This window comes from Vombatus ursinus, unplaced genomic scaffold (assembly GCF_900497805.2).
Source record: "Vombatus ursinus unplaced genomic scaffold, bare-nosed wombat genome assembly UNPS02009573.1, whole genome shotgun sequence".
NCBI classification, from domain to species: Eukaryota; Metazoa; Chordata; class Mammalia; order Diprotodontia; family Vombatidae; genus Vombatus; species Vombatus ursinus.
The window spans coordinates 3,237,151-3,243,672 of NW_020949351.1; positions in this window are offsets into that span (position 1 = coordinate 3,237,151).

Below are 6,522 nucleotides of genomic sequence, written 5' to 3' on the forward strand. Positions count from 1 at the left end.
GGAAGCCCACTGTGTCCTTCAAGGTGGCATGGTACAGGGGAAAAAGTGCTGAATTTTGAATCAGAAGATTAAGGTTCATACCCTGACTTTGTTACTTATTACTTGTTACCTTGAGAAAATTGGCCTCTCTGTGTCATTTCCTCATTCATCAAATTTAGGGGTTGGAATAAATTTTGTCCCTTCCAGTTCTAAATCTATAATCCTTACTGTAATCTGAAATTTCAAATGAAAGAGTCAGCCCTTCCAGTTTCATTGATCCTCATTGACTACAGTCCTGGCAAAGTGGTTACTATCCAATGTAACAACAGTGCGTACACTGGAAGCCTCAGCAAGATGGGACCTGAATCTTTTCAGTAATTCTTCTCTCATTTTCTTTGTTTCCCTTCCCTTTTCTTCCCTTGGTTTGCTTTGTCTTGCCTTTTCTTCCTGACCTAGCACTTTGTCTACTAGGCCATATAGCTTCTTCTACAGGCAACCCTGAATTTTCCAAACCAACAGAACAGAATCATTGGTCTAGAAATTTAAAATTTTAAAAATATCTCAATGTAATATTCTAAATGTTTTTTGCCCTTCCTCACTGGAGGAAGTACCTAGACTGTGGAATCCTAAATTCTTGAACTAGAAAACAAAACAAGGCAATAGGCAAGCAACTATGTTGTGGTTTAAAACAGACTATAAGTGTCAAAGCATTTAAGAGATAGGAGTGGTCATTGTGGATGTAGAGGTCTGAGGCATGGCTTGGAGAAGGAATCAATAGAAATAGAATAAATAAGAAACAGAGGAAGAAAATATTAAGAACCAGTGAAAACAGGGAACAGAGGAAAGCAGTTACAGAGAACAGAATAGAAAAATGTAACCAAAAATTAGCTCAGGGTGCCAATGTCACAGAGAAGTGGAGACCCAATGTTAAGTAAAAATACACTATGTTATCTGCCCTGGTTCATTAATTTAGTAATTGTTTTTAGAGCTTAAGAGGAAGTATCTACATTAAGTGTCATTCCTCATGATATAACATGATGTCATCCAGGAACAGAGGAGTGTTGTTTTGAGAGATGCATGAAAGTACATGTACTGAAGTAGTTAAGATAAAATTTTATTTATTTTTTTATTTTCAAATTTTTTTATTTTTAGTTTTCAACATTAACTTCCACAAGATTTTGAGTTCCAATTTTTCTCCCCATCTCATCCCTCCCCCCACCCCAAGATGGTATGCATTCTGAATATCCCTTCCCCTAATCTGTCCTCTCTACTATCTCTCTCCACGTCTCTTATTCCCTTCTCCTTCTACTTTCCTGTAAGGCAGGATAGATTTCTATACCCCATTTTCTGTATTTCTTATTTCCCGGTTGCATGTGAAAACAATTTTTTTAACATGTGCTTTTAGAACTTTGGGTTCCAAATTTTTTCCCTTCCTCCCTCCCCACCCACCTTCATTGAAAAGGCAAGCAACTTGATTTAGGTTATACATGTATAGTCATGCAAAACACTTCCATAGTAGTCATGTTGTGAAAAACTAAGTATATTTCCCTTAATCCTATCTTGCCCCTTACTTATTATATTCTCTCTTTTGACCCTGTCCCTCCTCAGAAATGTTTGCTTCTGATTAACCCTTCTCTGACTCTGCCCTCCCCTTTATCATCTCCCTGATCTCTTGTCCCCTTTCCCTCTATTTTACTGTGGGTAAGATAGATTTCCATACCCAATTGAGTATATATGTTATTCCTTCCTTAAGCCAAATCCAATGAGAATAAGATTTACTCATTCTGTCTCACCTTCCCCTGTTTCCCCTCCACTGTAAAAGCCTTTTCTTGTCTGTTTTACGTGAGATAATTCACCCCATTCTACCTCTCCCTTTCTCCTTCTCCCAGTATAATTCTCACCCCTTAATTTTATTTTCCAGATATCACCCCTCCATCTTCAACTCACCCTGTGCCCTCTATCTATCTATGTATCTATGTATCTATCTATCTATCTATCTATACACATACGTATAATTTTTTCCCTCCAACTACCATAATACTGACAAAAATCTCATGAGTTATAAATATCATCTTTCCATGAAGCAATGTAAACAATTTAACCTTAATAAGTCTCTTATGATTTCTCTTTCCTTTTTGCCTCTTCATGTTTCACTTGAATCTTGTATTTGAAAGTCAAATTTTCTGTTCAGCTCTGGTCTTCTCATCAAGAATGCTTGAAAGTCCTCTATTTCACTGAATGTCCAATTTTTACCCTGAAGGATTATATTCAGTTTTTCTGGGTAGGTGATTCTTTGTTGTAATCCTATCTGTTTTGCCCTCCAGAATATTGTATTCCAAGCCCTCCACTATCACTCCAAGCTCCACCACACAAGCACTCCTCTTCGCCCTAAGGACCGCCACCCAGAACTGTGACCAAGATCTGAGCATGGGCAAAGCAAGAGAATCCTGCATCAGCACCAGCAGAGAGATTCCTGTAATCCCCCTCTGATGACCCACTCAACTCCCCCTCAGTCTCTGGCCTGGAAGCTCAGGAAGCAGCTGCAGCCCTGGGGCCACACTCAGGGAGTGGGGCTGGGACCGAGCTTTGCTCTTACTGCAGGCACAGACTTTTCCCACTGACCATCTAAGTTGTCTTTGGTATTCATGAGTTGATAAGTCTGGAAACTGCCATAGTTGCCAGTGGTTCAGTCCTCTGAGGCCGACTCCAGGTTTGCTGAGGTCTGTTTTGCCTATGCACCCACACCAAACCGCACTCCTCTCCCCACTCAGTGTGATATACCTTTTTGATCAACCATCCAGGCTGTCTTGGGATGTAAATTTGTTTCACTCTGTCTTTTTGTGAGTTCTGCTGCTTTAGAATTTGTTTAGATACATTTTTACAGGTATTTGGAGGGGTTTGGGAGAGAACTCAAGCAAGTTACTGCTTTTACTCTGCCATTTGACTCCACCTCCTAAGTCCAAAGATAAAATTTTTAAGAAGAGTAAAAACCCCACTGAGCATCAGTTCTTCAGCTCACTACCTTAGCTGAACAGAAAGTTTATGATAAAGATGTTCAGTGGCAACAATGTTAGGTGAGATACTAAGGAACTGGTATTTAAATGGTTTAGAGTTCAAATGCACATGTCTCCTGAGTGGGGGTTGTTGTTTATTTGTTTGTTTTTTTTACCGCTGGACATTACCAATACATTTAAAAAGATTTTTAATTTATGAAATAAAACAAGTATTCATATAACTTAGTAGAAAATAAAATGATGGTTACACATGAAAGTGTAAATCTATTGTGTATAGCTTGCTATTCCTTTTAAATATATAAATTAATCTTGTAAATTCCTTTTTTTATCCTCTCCTCACCCTAGAGATGGCTACCAATAGAAACAAATATATGTGTGTATGTGAGTGTGTGTGTGTGTGTATGTGTGTATATGTAAAACAATTCTATACATACTTATATTTAAAAAATTCTGTGTGATCCATCTTTGTGGGTTAAAGTAATGTTTATATGACATATTTACACAGCATTTGACAATGTTAAGTTTGGCTTTCAGTAATAATGGCAGAATTGGATAATGAGTAAAGGGACAATCTTGGATACTTGGATTCAAGTCTTACCTCTAATGCATACTGGCACTGTAACTTTTGGCAAGTCAGTTTCCCAGTTTTTAAGCCAGTGGTCCCCAGTGTGGGGGTTATGTCCTCCTAGAACCATTAGACTGAACACAAAGCAGCTTGTGGCTAGATCCTAAAGGGAGTATGATCAATGGATCAGAGGGTGAGTTACAACCTACTTTTCACCTCAATAGAAAATTGTGTACCTTGCCTCCAATGAAAGCTATCTACCCTTCTCACCCAACACTTACTTCACTCTAACTTTTCCCTTCACATATACAGGTTCCTCAACCCACCTCCTACTACACTAGGAACTGGCTTTTTAGCACATTTATAGCATTATTGCTGCTCAGGCATTCATAGCACCATATTCACAGATTTTCTCGTGAAAATCCACTCCATCTTCTGATTATAACTATTCCTTCCTTCCAGATCATACTGGGGCTACAGCAGGTGCCCCTCTCAGGACAGCTTATATTCTTCAAAATATTTACTGCATCCTTAATATCAAATTATTTTCTCCCAAACCTACATATCTTTAAATTGCCCTATTTTTGTCAAGTTTACAATTATTCTCCTAGTCATACAAATCCATAACTTGCTGTTACCTTGATTCCATTTAACCTTAAGGTATATATCCAATCAGAGAATAAATCTTGACATTTTTACCCCTTTAAAATAGAGTGCATTTTTCTCTTCTTGCTAATCACACAGTGGGAACTCTGAATAAAGCCCTCATTACCACTGGCCTATACTTATTAAAATTAGAAAACAAAAGAAAGGAAGGAAAAGAGGAGAAGGAAAAAAAATAAAAACCATTGTTTAAAATGTATATAGTTGAGGGAAACAAATTCCATTATTAGTCATGTTCAAATAATGTACATTTCATTCTGCACCATGAGTTTGTCATCAGTGAATCAGGAAGTGAGTAGCATACTAAATCCGTGTTCTTCTAGAATTATGTTTGGTGCCTAAGTTGATCAAAATTCTTAAGTGTTTCAAAGTTGTTTGTCTTTAAAATGTTACTGTGTAAGATGTTCTCTTGTTTCTTCTCTTTATTTTGTATCACTTCATACAAATCTTCCAGATTCCTCTAAAACTGTCCTTTTCATCATTTTTATAGCATACTAGTATTCCATTATATTCATATATTATAATTTGCTCTGCTAATTCCCAGTTGATAAGTTCCTCCATAGTTTCCAATTCTTTGCTACAAAAAGTACTTTTATTATTGTTTTCTACAGAAGTTCTTTCCTTTTTCTTTATTAGACTACTAATATAGAACTGGTAATGATATTGTGATATTGATGGGTCAGAAACTGAGAATGTACAATTTAGTCACTCTTTGGCATGTTTTTAAATTACTTTCTAGAATGTCTGTACTACTTTATAACTCCATTAACAGTAAATTACTGTGCTTGTTTCCCCATAGCCATTGTGACATTTTCCTTTTTTTTTGTCATTGCCTTTGCCCATTTGATAGGTATGTGATGCATATGAGGCAGAAATTTGAAGTTGTTTTAATTTTCACAATTCCAATTATCATTGATTTGGTTCAATTTTATGGCTATTGATGACTTAGATGTTAGCCCTTGAAAAACACTTGTTCATATGCTTATTGTTATTATTATTGTTCATATGCTCTTATTATTATAAATTTGAATCAGTTCTTTATATAGCATAGCAAAGAGATCCCTATCATAGAAACTGGCTGAAAAGTAAAAAAATCTTCTCCCAGTAACTTGTTTCCCTTTTAATTTTAGCTGCATTATTTTTGTTCTTTAGCCATGAACAAGTCTCCCCCTATCCAAAGATCTGAAAGGTTTTTTCCTTCCTTTTTCCTCCAATTGGTTTATGACATCATCCTTTATGTCTAAGTCATGTATCAATTTGAAGCTTTTCTTGGTATAATAGTAAGAGAAGTTGGTTTTCACTTATTTTTTATCTAACTAATTTCCAGTTTGTACAGCAGTTTTTGTTTTTAATAGTGAGTTCTTAACTCAGTAGCTTTGATCTTTGGCTTTGTTAAACTCTAGACTACCCTGTTTACTTACTTCTATATGTTAAGTATCTAATCTAATGCATTGATCAACTTTTCTATTTCTTAACCAGTACCCTTTTCCAGTGGAATTCTTTGCCTAGTATTGTAAGCATGTTTATTTTTTGCAAAGAACATATTGTTAGTTCTGCTTTCTAATCCATTCTACTGCTCTTCTGTATTTTATGAGTGAGTTCATCCCATTCAAATTTATAGTGCTGATTTTTAATTGTGCATTTCCCTCCATCATAACCTTTTATATATTTTGTCTTATCATCTTCCCCCACCCTCCAACAAAGAATCTAATTGACAATAGTAATCTATAATATGAAATCTATTCCTACTCTTCTGTTCTTCTTTTCCAAACTGAACTCAGACCTGATAATCATGGTTTCTCTCTTTATAGTCTCCCTTAGTGATCAAGATTTTTCAGATGAATTTGTTTTTCTTGTGTCTATTCTCTCTTGAAATCTCCTTTACTTTTTATGCTTCTCTCTCTCTCTCCTTTCCTTGTCCCTAACTATATCTATTGAATTTCATGTATTTCTACACCAAACAGTGTTTGTATTTGTGTATATGGATGTTTGAATGTTCAATCCTTCTTTATCCAGTACATATAATTGAGTAAACTTCAAATGACCTAGAATATATATGTATGTATACCTCTCATACCATATATGTGTGTATGTATGTAAATACACAGAGAGAGAGAGTGATTGAGAGAGAGAGAGAGTAGTTTAGAAAGTTATTTCTGATAAGTAGTCAGTATATATTTTACATTGTTTTTCTGGTTGAAGGAATTGATATATCTCTAGGTATATGCAGGAATTATCTATCTATCTATCTATCATCTATCTATCTATCTATCTATCTATCTATCTATCTATCTATCTATC